Here is a 16145-nt window from a genome sequence, read left to right as displayed (position 1 = left end):
TCTGTGTCCGATTAAAACTCCATACCCATAAGTATTGCGTGAGTGTTAGCAATTGTCAAAGACTAAATGATGGTTGAGTATGTGGACTTGCTGAAAAGATCTTATATTGACTCTTTCCGACGTTATGATAAATTGCAATTGCTTCAATGGCCAAGATTATAGTTGTTAGTTTTCAATGAAGTTTCTGATTTATACTTGGCACTGTGAATAGATTGTTACTTTAACATAAGTAATCATATGACAAGATATATATATATATATATATATATATATATATATATATATATATATATATATATATATATTTGTTATAAGAATGATCATGATGCCCTCATGTCCGTATTTTATTTTATCGACACCTCTATATCTAAACATGTGGATATATTTTTCGATATCGGCTTCCGCTTGAGGACAAGCGAGGTCTAAACTTGGGGGAGTTGATACGTCCATTTTGCATCATGCTTTTATATTGATATTTATTGCATTATGGGCTGTTATTACATGGTATATCACAATACGTATGCCCATTCTCTCTTATTTCATAAGGTTTACATGAAGAGGGAGAATGCCGGCAACTGAGATTCTGGGCTGGAAAGGAGCAAATATTAGAGACCTATTCTGCATAGCTTCAAAAGTCCTGAAACTCCACGACATTCATTTTTGGAATTAACAAAAAATACTGGCGAAGGAGTCAGCGTCAGGGGGCCCACACCCTGTCCATGAGGGTGGGTCCCCCCCTAGGGCGCGCCCCCTGCCTCGTGGCCCCCCTGACAGCCCTCTGGTGCCCATCTTCTGCTGTATGAAGTCTTTTACCCTGGAAAAAATCATAAGCAAGCTTCCGGGATGAGACTCTGCCGTCACGAGGCGGAACCTTAGTGGAACCAATCTAGGGCTCCGGCGGAGCTGTTCTGCCGGGGAAACTTCCCTCCGGGAGGGGGAAATCATCACCATCGTCATCACCAATGATCCTCTCATCAGGAGGGGGTCAATCTCCATCAACATCTTCACCAGCACCATCTCCTCTCAAACCCTAGTTCATCTCTTGTATCCAATCTTTGTACCAAAACCTCATATTGGTACCTGTGGGTTGCTAGTAGTGTTGATTACTTCTTGTAGTTGATGCTAGTTGGTTTATTTGGTGGAAGAGCATATGTGCAGATCCTTAATGCATATTAATACCCCTCTGATTATGAACATGAATATAGCAGTAGCGTGTGCCAAAACGCGCTACTGCTAGACTTTAGTTGTAGCACCGCGCTATTGATATACCAAATGCCCACGCTACTGCTACGCTTTTTCCTAGTAGTGTCTCGTAGTCGAAGGAATATGTATTTGATATGAAGAAAGCAATAGCAATAAAACTGAACGGTTATTATGCTAAGCTAACGGATGGATCATGTTATCAAATGACAACTCATGTCCATGGTTACGAAACTTTAACCATCTTTGATCAACGAGCTAGTCTAGCAGATGCTTGCTATGAACACGGTATTTCTTTATGTATTCACACATATATTTAAGTTTCCAATCAATACAATTCTAGCATGAAGAATAAACCTTTATCATAAATAAGGAAATATAAAATAACAACTTTATTATTGCGTCTAGAACATATTTCCTTCACTTATATGTCCCTATGACAATTTTGCAATTCCCCTGACTAATATTCTGTCCAGCTTTGTTGGAATTAACCACGGTCTGTGTATGGATTGGACAGGAAGCTAGCTGGAGTACTATATCCCCTTGTAATCAAATGTTGGTTCAGATAAATAAGATCACTGGAGCAACATGCTTTTGTGTGTTTTCAGGTGAGTGTCTCTGCGTTCCGCCGCTGGATTCGTAGTTGAGCTCAAGAAAATCCATCCACTTGCCTGCCTGCTTCAAAGCCAACTTCTACATGAATTGCATTGCATACCAAAAGCATCGTGCTCGTGGTTGCAGCTCGCTGTGGTGAAGGGCGACGTATGTTGGTCTCTGTCCTTTTTTCACCTTTCTTCAAGAGAGGGAGAGAGAAGCCGAGCCAGCGTGGTGTCATGTTTTTTTTTTGAATGACACCACGCTGGCTCGGCCTCTTGTAGTTCATTGGAGACCTCCTCGATTGCTTTTGGGTCGCGACCATTATGTCGTCCGTCTCCGTACTCTGACCGTGTACCTCTCTATATGACCAGCATAGACATCTGTACTAAATTTAATGTTGTCTGTACTGAAAGTTCAACACTGACATTGAATTCTTGGCCTGCTTTTGTTGTCCGTGCTAAATGTTGGATGTTACATGATGCAAGTATTGGAGTGAATCTCACACAAAGATTTAGAGCCTATTGAATTACGCAATGTCAATGATGAACGTTTGCTGTGCATTAGATCAAGGTTTCAGAATCTTTCTGCAGGGTATATCAGGTGCCATCGAAATTGTGCCTTGCAATGCTCCCTTCCCAGTCACCATATCTGGGATTGAAGAGACAAGATTAGCTTTCACTTTTGCTGAAAAAAGGGAACATGTATACGAAAGTAATGAAGAGGAAATTACCCGGTAAATTTTGATGTGGAAAGTTTCAGTTTCTCATAACTCAACAGCCTGCACACTGACTGAAGAGTACGTACTTTTTTAATGGACCGAACCGCCGTATATCAGGTGCATGGCATATCCTTCCCGAACCGCCGTGGGGACTCATGAGTGCTTTGTTAATGGACCATTGGCGTGGAATCAAAATATGAAACATCTGTTCAAAAACTGAAACGCAGCCAGCCAAAAGAAAGGCTCGATTCATGAACCAAATCTGAACAATCTTCGACTGAATGGTTTTTTTTTTTTTGTTGTTGCAAAAAATCGGAATTCAAGAGGCCCGCAGAATGTATGATAAGCCAACCTGAATGTGCTGGTTTCCGAATGATTGTTCTTCGGAATCTGAACAATCTTCAACAGGAAATACTACAAGACTGAACTTGTTGTTGGGAAGTGACTTAACTTACAATTCATCGTGTGAATGAAACCTACTAGAGTAAGTTCAAGTAACGGATCTGCCGAAATGACAGGAAGCTAGCATCATGAAGAATATATCAGTTCTACTATGATGGCAGCACCTCAAAATTATCCGCTCAAACTCTTCGGTTCCATCGAGAATAACCATATATTTAACAAAGCATTCATGACAGTATAGCATTTCTTGTTTCATCAACCACACACGAATCAAGCTCAGTTTATACATGATTCATCAATCACACACACGGCACACCAGGCAAAGTTTACAAATCTTGGTTGATGTACAGTCTGGAACAAACAACAATTTTATTACAAACCACCCAGCTTAACTTAATTGCAGGAACATTAAGTAAATAAAAATTTAAAGCTTAATTTGCGAGCACACATGCCGCTGACACACGGCGTCTCTCTGGACTCTGGTGCAGGGAGTCGAGAGAGAAAGAGATGCCGGAGAAACGGCGAGCTAATGGTTCCGCGCCGCAGGCACCATCCTGTCACAGAGCTGGAGTGGAGTCGTTGCTGATTGATTTGGGAGTGTTGGGTAGCAGCCGCCATTAGCGTGAGGATGAGGGAGCATCCCCGCCCGCCCCGTGGCTGGAAGGATGAGGGCAATGTACAATGCATAGCCTCAAGGTGATGCCTCGCATGCCATGTAGGAACGGATATAACGTAAAGTAGGTTCGGATAGGGAAGCAGGATCTTCACTAGGAGGCGGGTGCTTGAAGAGAAAAAGTGTGGTCCGGTGACAAAAGCTGAAAAGATTGGAGTGAAAAGTAGAGATGCATGTGTACTAGAGTCTTTATTTTCCATTTCTTAATTAGGCCCACTAGTGGTAGCTTGCATTGGGGAAAAAATAAATATAGCTGCCTCAAATTACTTTTTGTCATGAGGCATATGTATCCATATGCCACCATTGTACATGCCCTGATGATTGTCTGCCAGGCCCCAAGGCGAGTGGACCTGAGCCTGAAATCTCAAGGTACAGGCAAGTACTTCTATTCAGAGTTGAGAAAACAGACCAAAAGCAGAGGAAGCGACGGGCAAGTAGTATTCGGAGTTAAGAAAACAGAGCAAAGCAGAGGAAACTAGCTACAGTACAGACAAGCATAGTGCAGTATATATCTATACATATCAGTTCTTACTTCTTACAGTCCATCCTTCATTCTCAGCCTGTTTGGTAATGACAGGGAGAGGGCATGGGAGTTTAGCGATGGGAATTTGTCAAGGGATTACACATGGGAAGTTGATTTGAAGTCCCATTCCTCTGTTTGGCATGTGGAGGCAACTAAATGTGGGAATTTAAGAGATAATTAACTGCCCCTATTTAGTTGTTGGGATTAGGCAGAGAACTTTCAACGTGAAACGCCACCCCTCACCGCGTCCCAACTAATAAAATGTTTTTTTTCTCTGTTAATTCCCAATCCCTGGTTAAATTACCAGGGTCTCCTAGGGAAGAGATTTGAAGGTGTTGGGCCTCTTAATTCCCCTTCCCCTTATCTTCTTAATTCCCATGTCCGTGAATCAATCAAAGGATTTAAAGTGCCACTTAACTTAAACTCCCATTTCCTGTCTTCACTCCCCCCAACCAAACACGTTGTCTAGACAAGCCGTCGAGTCGAGATCCTGACAAAGATGAAGTTGTTGGAGCATTGAGTTTGCAATCCGTCCTCCGGTGATGGTAGGCAAGCTTCACAAAAAATGCATTAAGTTGATGGTGCATGATTATTCGCTCCATTTTAAAATGCTTGTTTTTCTTAGGAAAAATAATAATAATAAATACTTATACTTTGGTTTAGAGTCATAAAAAAAATTGAAAGCAAGAAAACTGAAAAGGGGAAAGTGTATGCTGATGACTTAAGCGCTCACATATGCGCGCATACACTCATCCCTATGAACGCACACACGCACACCCTACCCCTATGAGCACCTCCAAAAGACTGAACCGGCATATCATCTTGAAATTTACGAAGTCACCGTAGGCGCCTCGTCGTTGACGAGAACGTCTCCTCCCACTGAAAGCGCATCGCCGGAAATCCTGAAATAAATCCACGAATAAATGCGAGCATCAGGACTTGAACCCTGGTGGGCTGGGGGTACCACTGTCCCTCTCACACTCGAGCAGAGCGCGTCTGAAAAAAATAAGAAAAAAATATGCTGTAAAATTTGGTGGCCGTCGGATCTGCGCGGTGATTGTGCCAACACAGTAGTCTGGCCGGGCGGCGGAACAGAGCAGCAGCATAGGAGGAGCAGGGGAGCGAGACTTGAGGGAAGCAGAGCAGGGGTCGCCAAATGGTGCGGGCGGGAGAGTCGGATGGTTCAGCCGGCGGTGGCGCGCAGGCGGGAGGCTTCCCGCCGCCCCCATCGCCTCAGGCGGAGGTCAAGTGACGTCACGGCGGCTTGATCTGTTTGTAAGGGCATGGCCAACGCGCCATTGTGGACGGCTGCCCCAGCACTTGACATCACTCTAATCCGTCCACGTAGGCACAACCAGTAGCTTGCAGATCAAAGCGTGATCCTGCAGAGGAAGTAGCCTCCTAGTGACAAAAGCAAGAGAGAGAGGGCAAAAGCGAGAGACGGTGTGAGCTAGCTCCTCCTTATGCATGTAAAGTAAGGTAAAAAGCAAGGCTGTATACGTCATACGTGGGCTTGATGGGGCAGCTCTATGCATTGAGTGTTTGAGAAACTTTGTACATGCCCTAAGTGCTCTGTCTGTCTTTCTGTGCCCAGCTAGGCTAGGGTTTCTTTCTGATGCTTTCTGAATTGGGCCGGCGTGGATGGCAAATGTTGGTTGCTCCAAGAGAAAAAAAAAGGCAGCATCTCCGGACGTTCAGGAGATTCGGGATCAGAGACGAGGATGTTGGTCTCCTCTCCTCAGCAGCAAAGCAGAATACTGCACAGTTTTGATGTACAAATCAAACAGGACATACTTGTGACCTGCCGTATTTACTCTCTCCAAATGAACTTATCAGAAAGCCACCAAATGAACTTAGGTTCAGCTTCTTTTACAACAACATACATGGTGATGGTGGACTCTGTTACAGGACAACAAAAAGCCATCAAATCTGAATTCATGAGAACAAACTCATGTGCATTCAGGCCAAACTTATTACAACCACTTCATCAACTTCAGTAGACTAGTCCCCATATCCCTACTTGTGTGGCACGCCCATAACCTGGGAATCCACCATTAGCGCATCCAAAATTGATAACACAATGTCCAAAGGCTCAACAAGACAGCCGAGCTGTCGAAGCTACAGCTAGTTAAAACACCAACCTGATGCTCAAAGCAAACTCCAGTTCCTGTCCTGAGCAAGATTAACCCAGTCAAGGCACCAACAGCCCACGTCGACTTCTGCTTCGGTACACCCCCTAAACACAAGGACGGCTCAGATTAGCCCATACCTCTTCATAAGTAACGGCATGATAGTCATATTTTATAAATTCTTCATGTATATGCTAATTTCTTTTTCTGAGAAACACGTATACACTGTACGCGAACAGAAACTTGCTTACTGCAGGATTCGAACCTAGGTCCTCCAAGAATTAGAGCAGCCTCAGTAACCAACTGGACAACCGGACGTCAGGTGTTATGTGTATTTTTTAATACTTCAAATAGAACACTGGAAAAGCGCAACATTTTCTGTTTGGTATTTTCCTTTTCTTTTTTGTTTGTTAAATGCGTAAAAAATTTATAATAGTGATTTTTTACGAAAATGACGACAAAATTTTAAATTCTTCAATTTTTCCTCCAAATCAGTCAACATTTTTTTCCAAAATTGATCAGTTTTATTCACAAATTAGTGAACTATTCCGCAAATTGGCGATTTGTTTTTGAAAATTGTTGAACTTTTTAAATAAATTGACGAACTTTGTTTCTAAATCAATGATTTTTTTTAAATTTGTGAATTTTTTTCCCAAATCAATGAACTTTTCTTCAAAATCGATAAATTATTTTGAATTTTTGATGAACTTTTCTCAAAATCAGTAAAAGAAACAGAAAAAAGAAAAAAAACAAAATAATATAAAAACCCATGTAAACACGAAAGAAAAAACCAGCTCGGTTGAAAAGGAAAACCAAAGTCTTTCTTTTTAGCGTTACTACAAAAGATGGAAAAGGAAAAAATTAGACCATGATCAACAGAGGTGTTCGTGTAGGCGAGATGGCTCCGTCTAAGAAATTTCCCGACATGCTTGAAATGGCCCCAATTTTTTTTCATGCCTTGTATGACCAATTCAAGGCACCATGCCAAGTTGTTTTGGTTTCGACAAGTTTTGCACTTTTCAGAGTTTTCTCAATCAAAAGCGCCCGATAAATGGGCGGACATGTCACAACTTGCATACGGTGTCAGAAATTGTTCAAATCTGGCATGGATGACTACCATGGTCATGCTCACCTGGTTGAAAAGGTTTGGGTCATTTTAAGAATGTGCAAAAGTAGACCATGTTTAATGAAGGATGTTCGGGTTGGCTAGAATACTCTACCTGATGATACATTGTTTCTCAACATCCTTCAAATGGCCTAATTTTCCACCTCCTTCTATGATCAAATCAAGACACCATGTCAAGTTGTTTAAGTTTTTAATAATTCTTGCATTTTTTTCAGTTTTCTCGGTGAAAATTGGCTGATGAATTGTAGGACGTGACACAACATGCGTATGGTGTGGGAAATTCATTCAAACCTGACATGGATGCCTACCATGGGCATGTTTTTGCGGCATCCACTAACTCACCCCAAATCTTTCCATGATCTTATATGACCGTTTAAACGCACCATGCCAAGTTGTTTTGGTTTTCGACAAATTTGATCTTTCCTGGAGTTTTCTCAGTTAAAAAACGCAGATAAATGACAGGACGTGTCGCAACTTGCATATTTTGTCGGAAATCGTTCAAACCTGGCATGGATCCTTGCCACGGGCATGCCCCCCTGCCTGCAAAAGTTGGGGTCATTTAAAAAATTCAAAACTAGACCATGTTCAATGGAGGATGCACCCGGATGGGCATGCCCATGGTAGGTAAACATGCCAGGTTTAACAATTTCCGACACCATATGCAAGTTGTGACATGTTAAACCATTTTATCGGTCTTTTTTTACTAAGAAAACTCCAAAAAATGCAGAATATGTCGAAAACCAAATCAACTTGGCATGATGCCTTGAATTGCCCATAAAAGGCCATGAAAATAATTAGGTTCATTTCTTCTTCTTTTTTGCTGGGGAAATTGGGGCTATTTCAAAGATATTGAAAAATAAAGTGCTCTCACACGAACCGTTGGGGCCAGGTTTATATTTTTCTGGAATTCCAAATTTGTTACTGATTTTCAAAAAAAACTCATGTTTAAAATTTTGTTCTTTTATAAAAAAACTGTTCGTGTTTTGACATTCTGAGCAAGTTTGAAAGGAATGAACATTTTTTTTGGAATTTATGTACAACTTTTAAAAAACAAATATTAATATTTTATGAACGAAACAGGAAAAGTAGAAACCCTAATGAAAACCGTGGAAAAAAGAAAAGAAACATAAACCAAAGAGTGAAGGTGCTGTGTTTTTTCTTGGCGTTATGTCTCTCGAACAAGAAGTAGAGAACAACGTTATTAATACAATGAGATTTGCTAGCCCAGATGGATTGTGCGGTCACACCCAATCGTGAGGGCCGTAGTTCGAATCCAGCTGAGGACTTCCATTTTTTGATGATTAAAACTAAAAAATCTAAATGCGCTGAGCCCATATGGGAGGGCGTTCGCTGGGTATTATACGAACCTACAGTGTATACATTAAAAAGTGAGTACAATTTGTGAAAAGTCCATATTACCCTTTATACGTTTTGTGAGGGGGGGTGTACCGAAGCGCTCCTCAGACAATGATTGCCACCAGCAATGACAACCTCGCACGCAGACGTTGTTTGTTTCGTAGGCCTCGTTTCTGCAAACCAGTCCAGAAGAGAACCAAGGTAGCAATTGAAAAACCTTAATATCCTCATTTATCTCAAGAATATCGCTGCCTAACTCCACCCCAGTTCTACTAGCCACATCCCTGGGAGAAGAATATAAGATAATTGGAATCTGTAAATTACCTTGGCGCAGTCTTCCATCTGCTGACCCTCTAAACCTGCCATTCCTTCCATCTCCTCTTCAAAACCTCCCTTGTTCATCTTATATACCATGTGCGCGCTCAGACCATGTTTCTTAGCAAAATATTTTGCATCCTTGGTGTTAGCAAACTATTTTCCTTGTTCATCATCATGTTGACCACAATCAACTTGTACTGCACAATGAAAATTGTCAGATGCATGCGTGAAGAGGGAGTATATATAACTCAACACCAATATTGGATCAAAGTACTAGAAATTAAGCAACAGAAGATGCATATCACTTTATTACCAGACTCGCGAGTAGAAATTGCATCGGGAAATGGCAAAAACCAGCTGCATACTCTGGTTCTGCAAATGCTACAGGTAATGGGTAGAATCAAGCATAAGAAGATAAGATGGTCACACAATTTCATAATAAACAGAGTTTGGCCCCTCCTCCTTTTTCCGGGCTTGGGACCGGCTATGCAACAAGAAGCATACCATCATCTTAGCATAGGCGGAGTTACAACCCCACTCCACACACACCCATATACACATCGAACCCCACTAAACCAAAAACCAAAACTCAAAGAACAAGACACAAAAACACGCATAAGCCTGATCTCCAAAACCAAGACCCAAGATACAAACCCAAACAAAACACACCAAAAAAATGGTAATAAAACCCGAAGACCCTCTTTTAATTTAATTTTTCCCGAGTGAACATGAAAGCATACTCGACCCTCAAAAAAAAAAGTGTGATTTTCATTCTCCATTACTACAAAAGGCAGAGAAACATTTTGCGATTTTCAAGCACTTTTTTTGTAATTTTTTCATCTGCTAACAAAAGAAAAGATAGCAAACAAACAGGCATTTTTTTGTAATTTTCCATTTGCTAAAATAAAGAAAAGATAATAAAAAAACATTTCTTTTTGTTTTTTGCGGTATCATTTTCCATTTCATGAAAAAATAGTAAGATAATTAGATTTTTTTGTGTTTTTTTTCTTTGCTTCGGACGACAATAAATAGAGCAAACAAACGGAAGCCTCCCGATATCTTTTCTTTCTCCGCGGTGATTTGTGAACACCACTGCCAGCCTGCATATATGGAGTAACTCTCAGTAAATGTATAGTTGGAGTATTAATGGTTACTGTTTAAAATGATGGGAGAGATATATGTATCGTGCACGCAGATTGGTAATCGACTTTTTTTACAGTTGACTGGCAACTGCTGTTACTAATTCTAGAAAGAAAAAAACAGATAAGGTGTACACATAGAGAGGGAGGTATGTACCGCACGTGAAGATGCACTGCAAGCTTAGCTCAATCTGTTTGTCAATCTGGCAAAGAAAAAAAAGAGAGGGGGGGGGGGATGGGGGGGGGGAGATCTGTGAGATACTACGTGGCTAGCTGCCTGTGGAGATCAGCACTAACGAATAAATAAATAGTACACTTAGTTACCTCCGACTCCAGTCCTTTATGTCCATTGTGCTGATATAAGGACTGACACGGTTGGGAAGCGTATCAATTGCACGCTTCACCATTTTGCTAGCCTTTTTATAGTCCACAGGAGGGGCATATAAAGTGACTGTGACATGCTGAAGCAAAGGGAGGTTCCCTAGGCTACCAAAGTCAAATTCAAAGCTAATGCCATCATCATTGGACTGTGCTACAACGCTGAACTCAAGAAATTCAAGGACCGGCATATCCTCCTCTTGAAACGAGCCAAGGGTTGCTGGTGTGTTGAAAACCCTCAGCTTGGGGAATGCACCTGCACCGCCCATGGTGTCATGGTGGAGAGCTGACCACGTGTTCAGCTCAAGAGAAACAAGCTCGTGGAAACTTCCAAAGACCTCCAGATCTGGGTTGTATATAAACAATTTTAATTGGGATAGATTCGGAAGAAGCCTGGGATTGATCCTTGCCATCAACCTAGGTTCATCGTAGCACATGTGTAGAACACGGAGTTGTGGAGAGAGGACATACTGTTCCCAGGGTTTCTCTTCATCACTAGAATCTCTCCGCCCGTAAACTGAGTGAATGTCTATGACTTGGATCTTGCTGAGTTTGGCTACAGACTCTGCCCAACTATTCATTCTACTATCATCACCATATAAATATACACTTCCAGAAATGCGGAGCTTCCTCAACGCTGTCAACTTGCCCAGTTCTGTCACAAAGTTGGAGCGCACACCAACTTGTCCTAGGCATAGCTCTTCCAGAGATGTCAAATTCCCGATCCAGCATGGCACTTCAATTTCTGTTTCACACATGTTCAAGCACTTTAGTTGACTTCGTCCACCAATACTCTCTGGAAGTTCACTTATGCTATTTCTACCCAAGTCCAATACCAGCAAGAACTTCAGATGTCCTATTTCCTTTGGGAGCTCACGGATACCCATGCTCTCTAATTTGAGGTGCCTCAAGTGAACTAACTTTCCAACATGCTCAAGATAATTAGGATTGTGCGAACCAAGGGGGTCTTCCAAAGCTAGGACACGCAAAACTTCAAAGCATGAAAGTGACGGCAACATCTCAGCATTGCAAATGGCATTAAGTGACCTTGTTTGTAATGTTGACGTGCTAGCCAGAGGTTGGACTACATGTTGAACAGCTAGCCTACGAGCGTTGCAATGTGAAGTTGTATATTGCTCATCACTGTCCAACACAGTAATAAAGTTTTCTTCCTTCGACAATAGACATATCATATCAAGTATCATGTCATGGACACGACACCAAGTTATGATGCCAACACCCATTTTTATGCTAACATACTGGGACTGCTCCACCGGCATTATCATGCTTTTGTTTATCAACTCGTTGAAGTACCTCTCACCAATCTCGAATAGTCCTACCCCTGGTTCCTCATGGATAAAACCTTCGGCGACCTACTTTCATATCAAACTATCTTTTTCAATCAGATGATCTTCAGGATATATGCTCAGATACAATAAGCAAGTCTTTAGGTGACAAGGTAGATCATAATAGCTAAACAGAAGTATTTTTCTCGTGTTCTCCACATCTTTGTTTTCTTCATGCCCAAAACCAATTGAAGTGTATACCTTAGACCAAAACTCCACAGGTTTACTGACAAGCAAACTAGCTATTGTGATTATAGCCAATGGTACACCATCACATTTATGTAAAACTTTATCTACCTCTGCTCGCAGATGATCAGGCCGTTTTATTTCGCCACCAGATAATCTTCTATGAAACAGATCCTCAGATAAATCCAGCGAAAGTGGTTGTAACCTATATACTTCACCGGTCGTTGTGGCAACTTCGAGTATACGAGTAGTTGTAATTATTTTGCTTCCACAATTATTACGCACCAAAGCGAGCTTGACTATTTTCCATGTTTCTATATCCCATATGTCATCAATAATGATGAAGTATCTGTCATTGGCATTCATTCATAAATTAGTGAAATTATTTTGTATGGCGCCTAAGTATGTAAACCATCTAAAAAGAAGAGGATGTATGAAAGCCAGCCTCCTCATTTAGGAATCTAAATTTGAAATAATTTAGTTAGGAATAAGGAAAACTGCATGAGACATATGTGATTTTTTTAGATCAAGACATATGTTATTTTATTTCATTTCATCATCGACAAATCAAATTCTAATATTAATTTTGTATGTATTACATATTTTTTCTGACATTTATTTTAGGAAGTTCTAAAATTATACCATGGTAGAATGGTTGATGGTCACTAGCTATTGACCCAAATTAGAGCAAAGAAGTTAAGGAAACATGATGCTTCACTATATTTAAAAAAAAATTGAACTAGCATATTCTATCCAAACCCTTCTCTAATGTATAATATCTTAAGAAATTTATGGCTCATCTCAAACTCACTTTTCTTATGTTTGGCGCTGATTTTCTCATGTACTGCTTGATGAATTTGAAATTATATAATAGGGTGGGTACCTTTTGTTCTCGAGTAATCCTCGGAGTTTGTTGATTAGCTCCCTTTCAACCAATTCCAAGTTCTTTTGCCCAACAATTTCGAAGAGTATGTCATTGAGAAGTTTCTTCACGCTAGGGTTCCGTCCTACTGGAACAAAAGCACTGCAATCAAACTGTGCTTGGCACTTATCGTACAATGCTTTGGCAAGGGTTGTCTTGCCAAGGCCTCCGAATCCGAAAACAGAGAGTATCTGGAGTTGCTTGGACACATCACCGTCCTCGTTACTCAGCTTCTTTGTTAGTTCATTCAACGAATCATCAATGCCAACAAGCTCTTTCCGGTCCTTGTACAGAGCCGATAGTCGAGGGTCAACCATGAGTGGGCCAGCTAGATTAGGAACCACATCATTGACCTTGTACCGGTCACGGCGGGCAGCCACCTTCTCGACACGGGCTTTGATCTCTTTAATATCGTCGCCGATGGCATGGCGTGCCATGAACTCAGTGAACAAGTCGCACATCTTCTTCTTGAGCCGTTTGAGCTTGCGCGGCTTGACGGCAGGTTTGGTGCCCATGACCTGCACCATGAACTTATCGATGATATCCTCTATTTTGTACGAAAGGTCTCTGACCTCGTTTCCCCAGAGCTTGACTTGCTCGTCTAGCTGGTCCCGTGGCACATCCCCAACCTTACGGAGGGCAGCTTGCATGCTCTACCGAAAAAGGCTTTCGCCCCGCTTTATATATAAAGCACAGATCAACCACAGCCCAAGTACAAACACACCCCCACGACAACACACGCACACACCCAAGGCGGGATACATAGGCGCTGAGCGCAGCAACACCACCCCCAACACTACAAGAGCAATCGGGGACCTCCACCGTGAACACGCCACCGCGAAGAGATGAAGCCACATATGACGAATCGTGAGCTACAAGGCGGCGCCTTCAAGAAGGTTACGACGCTAGCGCACCGCCACCGCCTGACCCGGGGGTCAGAGTTTCCCCTGGAGCGACACGATGACCGGTGAGAGCCGCGACGACGCCTTCAAGAAGGTAACGCGCTACGCCGCCGCCGGTCCGTCCGAGGATAGAACAGGTTTTCACCCCAGCAAACACTCACCGCCACCGAACGCCACACCCCTGCCACCATGCCGCCCACACGGCCATGGTCACCGGGCAGCACCAAGCCACGGGCTCTGCCCATGAGCACCGCGCTACCATCACCAGGGCCGCCACCCCGGCATCCAAGACCCTGACACCACCGCATCCGAGACCCTTCACTACCCCAACCAAAGAGACGAGTGGAAAGGTCGCTCCTTTACACACCCCTGGACGGCCCCCGGCGCCGAGACCCAAAGGGCCGGCCCAAAAAAGGCCTTCATCACCCGTCCTGCTGTACCGGGTGCAAGACAAGCTCGGTCCTGCTGCCGGGCGCGAGACGAGCTCGGTCCTGCTGCCGGGCGCGAGACGAGCTCTGTCTTGTAGCCATGGGCGCGAGACGAGCAATGGACCGCAACTGGGAGCGGTCCAGCCCTATGACGAGGGTAGAGCCCGGACGACAAGGGGAGGAATCGAAGGTCGAAAAAGGCCGCTCACCGACGGCCGACGCCGGAGGAGACCATCCGCCGCCGTGAAACGGTCCAGACCTGCCAAGCTGCCGTGGAGCCATCCACGGCCGGAGCAGCAGCCACATCGGACCACTGCCCAACTCGCGCCGCCCGCCGAGCTCCAAGCGTCGGAGCCGCCGGACACGCACCTCCCGCTTCCGGCGAGCCACCCGCAGCTACCCGAACACGCCAGACCGAGCCACCACGAGCCAGCACGCCGAAGCACCACCACGTCGGAGCCTCCACCACGCCGGAGCGCTGCAGAGGCGGCCAACCCGCGCCGCCCACGGCCCTCGCTGCAAGGTGCGGTAGCGGACAGATCTGGCCGGGGCCATCCGCCACCACCGCCCCCCCCCCGCACGCGCCTCCATCCAGGCCGCCGTCTGCAGCACGACGAGCACGCCGACGACCTCGAGCCACGCCACCCCGCCGCCACGGCCCGCGCCGCCCACGTGCAGCCCGCCGGAGGGACCCGGTCCGGATCTGGATCGAGAGGCCGAGCCCCGCCGTCCACGCGCAGGCACGCCCCACCTAGCCCGCGCAGCCACCGCCGCCAGCACGCCAGCCAACGCCGCCGGCGCGCCTCGCCGCCGCCGCGCCCCACGCCGAGCACGGCGCTCCCGCCGACCACCGCGTCCTGCGCCGCGCGCAGCCAAGCCAGGAGGGAAGAGAGCCCCGCCGCCGCCGAGCGGACTAGGCTTTGCCCGGCCGCGCCCTCCGGCGGCGGCAAGGGGAAGGAGAGGTAGGGGAGGGCTAGGGCCGACGGCGCCTAGGGCTTCGCCCAGCCGCTCGCGGGAGCGGACGGGACGAATCGTTTTTCACCTCAGGTTCCCACTATGAGATGTTTGGTGACCCGGCGGCTCAGCTTGCATGCTCTCCAGCTCTCTATTGAGATCTTTGACGTCTTCCTTGACTCTAGTCTGCAGTTTGTACTCCTCCTTGAGGAGTTCGCCGAGCTTGAGGATCAGGCTACCCATGGCACCTGTTGCGTGGTCCATAGCTCGCTCTTAGCAGCTGGGTTTTTGGGTGTAAAAATGCTTTCTTTCCTTTTGTGATGACGGGATGAGTGGCTAGCTAGACTCTTTCTAGATAGGAATGGGACAGTGCAGACCACATATGGATAAGCCAGCTACCCTAAATTTGTGTGGATGCTGTGTAAGTGTCGACATTCCAAGACTATTCAACACCAAGTTTCTATATGTAAGAATATTCATCCGGGGAAAGTTCATGGTAGTTGCTGGAATTTGTTTGCACGCTATTTAAGGCCAACTCTACCGCGCGACCCTATCCTGTCCGCTCCCGTCCGTTTGGGGTAAAATGGACAAAAGAGGCGGCCCAGCGCGCGGCCTCAAACGGACAAATGTCCGGATTCCGTCCGTTTTCGACCCATCCTCGGCCCAAACTTGCGCTCGGTTTGGGGTGAAACGGACGCGCGCGGACGGGCGGGACGCGCACGCTTGTCCTCCCCTGGCCCGCCTGTCGGTGGGAGAAACCAACCCCCCCCCCCCACGCCCATTTGGCGCCATTTGCCCCAAACCCTCCCACGTCCCTCCCGTCGCCCCCTCTCTCCCCCGTCCATGGC

The 16145-nt window shown here is 45.0% G+C and overlaps 1 pseudogene; it reads right to left on the bottom strand.

Annotated features, from left to right (window-relative positions):
• Positions 1-10501: 10501 nt before the first annotated feature.
• Positions 10502-15597, bottom strand: LOC123084584 (disease resistance protein Pik-2-like; annotated as a pseudogene).
• Positions 15598-16145: the final 548 nt, after the last annotated feature.

Source organism: Triticum aestivum, chromosome 4A (genome assembly GCF_018294505.1).
Source record: "Triticum aestivum cultivar Chinese Spring chromosome 4A, IWGSC CS RefSeq v2.1, whole genome shotgun sequence".
Lineage (NCBI taxonomy): Eukaryota > Viridiplantae > Streptophyta > Magnoliopsida > Poales > Poaceae > Triticum > Triticum aestivum.
This window is presented reverse-complemented; position numbering and strand designations above follow the sequence as displayed.